Source organism: Streptopelia decaocto, assembly GCF_964273445.1.
Source record: "Streptopelia decaocto genome assembly, chromosome: 7".
NCBI lineage: Eukaryota > Metazoa > Chordata > Aves > Columbiformes > Columbidae > Streptopelia > Streptopelia decaocto.
In genome coordinates this window covers 299,093-305,092 of record NC_138661.1, presented here as the reverse complement: position 1 = coordinate 305,092, position 6,000 = coordinate 299,093, and positions in this window count along the sequence as shown.

The following is a 6,000-nucleotide window of genomic DNA, read 5'->3' as shown; positions in this document are numbered from 1 at the left end:
CCAGGCAGTTAGCAATAGGACAAGGGGCCATGGGCTTAAACTCTGCCAGGGGAAATTGAGGCTGGATATTAGAAAGAAATTCTTTACAGAGAGAGTGGTCAGGCATTGGAATGGCTGCCCAGGGAGGTGCTGGACTCGCTGTCCCTGGAGGTTTTTAAACTCAGATTGGACATGGCACTTAGTGCCATGATCTAATAAATGGACTAGAGTTGGACCAAGGGTTGGACTCGATGATCTGAGGGCTTTTCCAACCCAGTCGATTCTGTGAAAAATAACAGGATAGGAATTAAACAATCGGGATGAGGAAGGTATTCCTTTAATTGATCACATATATCAAGTAATTCAGCTTCAAAATTTGTCATTTTCCCAACATAAATTTAGGAAGAATGGTGCTTCATTAAATCTCTTCCAGAGTGAGCGGTGACTGACCACTTGCAATAAGGTAATTAAAGCTGTTTCACACTGGAAAGAACAAATGTTGCTGGAGATGAAGTGATTTCCTGTTACTGTGTATTTGGGACTGAATGATGTACTAGAGACACTTCATCTGCAGCCACTTCATCTAAGTCAAGTGCAACCTTTGGTGTGCAATTAATTCCAAACCTTCATTAGTAACTACTATTAGAGTAAAGTGAAATACATAACTGTATGGAAACATAACCTTCCTCAGTTTACCCTGCGATTTCCAGGTAATAGTTTATTTTATACTAAGCTGTACACTCAAAAAAAAAAAAAAAAGTGTTAAATTCTGATGATTTATTCACATTTTCCTGTCCCTTCCTCTTTGCCAATTACATTTAATATTGTTTGCATCTCCTGGGTGACTTCTGAGGCCGGAAGATGGGAAGGATGGAGGGCAATTTTGTGTGACTTTCACTGTGCAAACAGGAGCAGAAGTGCCCAGGAAACCCCTTTTCTTTTGCCTTTAAGCCAGCTTGGTGAATGTGGAGAGGTTCAGCCAGCTGATGCGGAAGAGGTTTCAGGCGTTGGACAGGAGCGTCTCTAATAAAGACCATTGACCCCGCCTGAGTCCCCGTTGCCTGTCAGGAGGGCTCACCGGGGCAGGTCCGGCTCTCGCCCTGTGGTGACCGTGCTGGGCGGTGTCTGATATCCGCATTGCCAGTGGATCAGTCGTGTTTCACACCCTCAGGCTGAGGTGCCAAATAAATAACCTTGATGGTGCGTGAACACCGGATAGTGTCTGTGCAGGAAACTTCCCCGCTCCACCTCCACAAAATCCCGTAACTCAGCAGTGGGTGCGAAGATTTAATCAACGACCATCCATTAAAAAGTGTTTTTTGTTTTTTTTTTTTAAATGATTCCTATGCCTCCCGGCAATATCTGGTCTAAATTTTGTATGGAATAATTCATTAATTACAGAAAAACAATTTCAAGTGCAGTGAAATTGCATGTAAATTCAGATGAAATGTAGCAGGGAGTTTGTTTCTAAAAATAGGGGAAGTGAAGAAGATTAAATATTTCCTTAGGAAGTTGAAAAATTTCCAACATTTGCTTAAAGACAAGATTTTGAGACTGAGTTTTAGAGACAGGAAGTGCGCCTGTTCTCAATGAATGGAAACTGAGGCTGAAGGGAAGCTCGGGGCTGCGCACCGGAGCAGAAAAGCATCGTCCCAGCTCTGCCCCGTTGTCGCCTCGGGCTCTGGCTGGACCCGGAGCCGCTGCAGCCGCCCTGCGCGGTGACGCGGGGCCCGTGCCGGCTCCTTTCCGCACGTGCGTCCCAACCTGGTGTGCGTGTTTCTCTGCTCTGAGGCCGGGGGTGGCTGGGGCCCGAGCCCTGGGCTCTGTGAGCGGCTCCGGGTCCAGCCAGGGCTGTGCCAGCAGCCGCGTGCTCGGCTGGTGCCACCGGGGTGTTGGTGCCACCGGATGGGCGCCAGCAGCTGCGGCTGCTCTGCACAGCCCAGCTCTTGTCATCTGCCCTTTTCCCATGTACTTACCATACTTGGGACTGTGTTGTTCCTCCGCCCCGCTGTCGGCTCCAGGCAATGACGTGTTCTGCCGCTTTGTAAATGGTGTGGTACCAAGGTCGGATCTCATATGAATGAGAAGAGGGGACAGACTGGCCTGCTCCAAACTGCTTGTGCCTTCAGCAGAGTTCCAGCTGTGTTCGGGGGTGTGTGACACCTGCAGAGCCTCTCTGTTCTATCTGTAGCTGGACCACGAATACACTGCTCACAATTTGCATGATTTTTGCCTGTTTTAGTCTGTGTTCCCTCGCTGCGCCCGCACTTTGCGTTTTTGGTCTGCCCTCTCGATAGCAGGTGGTCTTGGGGTTGATGTGCTCGCATCACGGGAAAAGGAGAGTGAAATCGCTCGCTCTGGGCTTGGCAGGAGGGCGGGAGCTGGAGCTGCACGAATCCTGGTCCGGGCAGCCGTGTCCCCAGGAGGGGTCAGAGCGGGTGGACGGGACCGAGTGTCCCTGTCACAGCACTGGCACAGGCTCCTGTCCCCGCTGATATCCCAGGAATCTCACACTGCTCTGCTGGGATAAATCCGCCGTTTGAAGGGTCATCGGGGACCCCCCAGTCATTGGTGCTGTTTCCGGTTCTGCATTCAGCCATCTGAGTGGTGAAAATTCCAGTAATTCCTGCAGCATGTTGCCCCTTGTAGAAGTTTTCTGTAAGCTCCGATATCTAAAGGCCCATCTGGAGAGGAGACAGGACTGTTTATATCGCCCTGAAAACTCTAATTTTGTTTTGGCTTTTAGTGTGCAGAGTTGTAAATATTATAATTGTATTAAATTCCTCCTTTAATGAGGAAAGAGCTGGGTAATTACAGCAGTGTTCACACCTCTGTAATAGTTGTTTTTGCATTTTAATTATGCACCCTGTTTCCAGGAGTTGGACTCTTCTCTGGGAGCACATTCCTGGGTGCCAAACAGTTTTTATGCCCTTAGTCTGGAAATTAATTGTACCCAGGAACATTGTGAAAGCTTGGGAGTGTGCCTGAAGCTGTGATGTCTTTCTGTCCTTTGATTACCTTGTCTGTACCTCCCGAATAAGGGCCCTCCACGAAGCCCAGCAGTCCCTGCAGGTGCCAGTCCCACCCTTTGAGCTCTCCAGAGGGCCTGGGGCTGCGAGTTCCCTGCCCTGGGGAGCCACTGTATTTGATTTTGTTACCCCTGAAGGGGAGGGCACCCTGGGTGCTGGGCTCACCAGTACGTGCATCTGGTACGGGATGGTCTGTAGATGTTTTCATTGACCAGGGATAAGTGTTTGCTGTGCCCAGCTACACCAGCTGATTGAAGGATGTCATTTCAATGCGAAAATCAGACAAGTGTGAGGAGCAAAGGGTGATGGCAGCGGAGCAGCAAAACCAGAGCAGAGGACCAGAGGGAGAGTATACAGGTGTGAGTGGGCAAGCAGAAGGGATGAGGAGAGATGAGAAACACCTGTCTGTGTCACAGACAAAGGAGAAATCTGCAGGAGAAGGGCAGCAGAGCAGGTGGTGGGAAAGGCTCCCTCCACTTCAGCCCCTGCGCGGCCGGGCAGGGCTCCTGTGAGCGCGGTGCCTTTGTGCACATCGCGGTGACGGGATGCGGCTCCCGCTGAGGACAGCTTGCACAGAGCCAGCGGGGACGTCTGCCAAGGAAATATGGCCCTTCTCTTCTCGAGACACGTCTCACAGGTTTTCTGTGTTCTTCTCAGTGCAAGATAAGGTTATTTGCCAAGTGGGATATATTTTCTTGGACAGAAGTGAGTGAACTGAAAACTGAGTCCACACTCAGTTTTGTGCATGGGCAATTCACTCCCTCAGACATGTCGGAAGGAGATCAGGAGAGGGAAGCTGGGCTTGGTCTCCCAGGCCCGGAAGCCCCCTGGGGCATCACCTCAGTTCATTGGGTGGATCATCTCACTGCTCCCACTGTTCTTCCATTGTCCTCACTTTGTTTTCTGATCATTAATACAGAAGTACTATTTTGAAATTTTTAGTCTTTTATTTAACAATTATTTAACCATTCACTCAAATGTCCTGGCCAAAGTTGAGGGTGCTGGGGTCTCAAAGCCAGTTCAGACCTGATTTGCGAGTTCCCTGCCCACACCTCAGATGCGCTCAGAAGCTGCACTGGGGAGCAGAGACCCCCGAGCCCCTCTCGCCCACGGATCCCCAGCTCTGGGTGATGCACGTGCTCTGCAAGGTGTGCCCTTGGCCGGCCCTTGCCGCGTCCTCCGGCCGCGGGCTCTGCTCGCCCGTCTCTTCTCTCCACGTGCGCTCCGGGAGCGCTGCCGACAGCTGCAGCACCTTCTGCACGGGCTGGGGCCTCAGCCACGGCTTCCAGGTACCCGCTTAATTTCCCATCAGAACTCTCTAGCTTGACATTAATTGAAAGTTTGAGGTCAAATATTATTCACCTGGCTTTAAAATTGCATTCTTTGTTTTCTTGTGAATAAGCTGTCATCTTTTGTACACTTTTATTACTTAATGTGAGAGAGACATATTGATCCCTTACACTGTGCTTCTGAATACTGCCTTTTCTCAAGGCGATCCCTGTCATCTCCCTTCAGTGGCATATGATTAATATATGCATTGTGTTCACTGGGCTATTGATTCCAGCAAATGAGAGAATTCATACTGTCAATATGTTTAGATACATTTCCAGGAGGCGGAGAAAAGGCGGTCACTAAATTAACTGCCTTTGTCTTTGCTGCAGACTGCAGCTCTGTGCTTGTCCCGGTGGGAGGGCTGGTGGCAGGTGACAGGTGATGGGAGCTGGCACCGTCCCCCTCCTCGCTGCCGGGTGTCAGCTCAGCCCTGCCCAGCCCTGAGTGCTGGGCAAACCAGTTGGGGTTTTGCTGGGGTGGACGAGTGGGTGCTGGGCCCCAGGAGCTGCGGAGCTGGGCCCGGCTCGGTGCCTGGGACGGCGAGCGCAGGAGCGGGCACAGCCGCCCTCGGCCCGGGTGGGAGCGCAGGGGAACCGCAGCCCAGTCAGAGCTTCCCGTCAGTGGTGTCTGATCTATTGCTGCTCCAAGGCTGCGAACGAAAGGGGCGCGCGGGGAGGCTGGGGTGTCCTGCGGGCGCTGCAGGGCAGTGGGCGTCTCGCAGGCTCCGCAGCTCCTGGGGCTTGGATCAAAGTGTTCATCTGCCTGGAGTCTTTTGATCTCATCTGTTGCCTGCAGCCTTGCCAAATGAGACAACAATATGATTAGCCTGCAATGACAGCTTCATCCCACTGTCAAAAGCTTCTGATTAGTGAGATCGGAGATGAAGCCTGAGATCTGCTTTTCAGTAAGTCTTCCCAGAATGAGGTGAGGACACCAGTATAACCCCAAACACATGCTCCAGCACTGTGAGGAGGCAAGAACTGCAGTTCAGCTGAGATCTGAGAGTCCCATAATTTGCCAGATTGGACATATTGTAACTCCAGACTAATTTGCAGAATCAATTATGGCACATTTGCAAATCACTGTAAAACCATTTTCATCTGCAGAAAAATTATTGTGATATTTCCTGTGCTCTCGGCTCTGGTGAAAGCAGATTTTCACAGCCTCCTTCTAAACAAACTTTGCCGGAAAAACATTCTCCAAAGTGATCTCTGCAGCGCTCTCAACTCAAATGTGTTCCATGAATGCCACAAGCATCTTTGCTGTTTTGTCTTTTGGTATAAACTGGGGTCAGGACAATGTCTCCCCACGCACGTGTGAGATGCCAGGAGACCCGCTGGCTTGTGCAGGGCGATGGGTGAGCACGAAGCCCACGGACCGAGGGCGGCCCTGGGACCCTGCGAGGCAGCACTTTGCTCCGCAAAGCTGCGCACAAAGCGCTCTGCGAGAGCTCGGGCAGAACCCGGTGCTTCTGTTCTTTGTTTCCCTGAAGCTTAGGAAACACCGACCCCAGACTTCAATCGGGGTTTTGTCTATTTGGGAGCTCTTAAAGGACTAAGGACGTAAGCAGACACGTCTTGCAGCAATCTTCTCACAACGATGCACAGATAATGCTTAACAAGCTTTCAGGAATACTGTATCCAAAGATGCTTTTCTATCA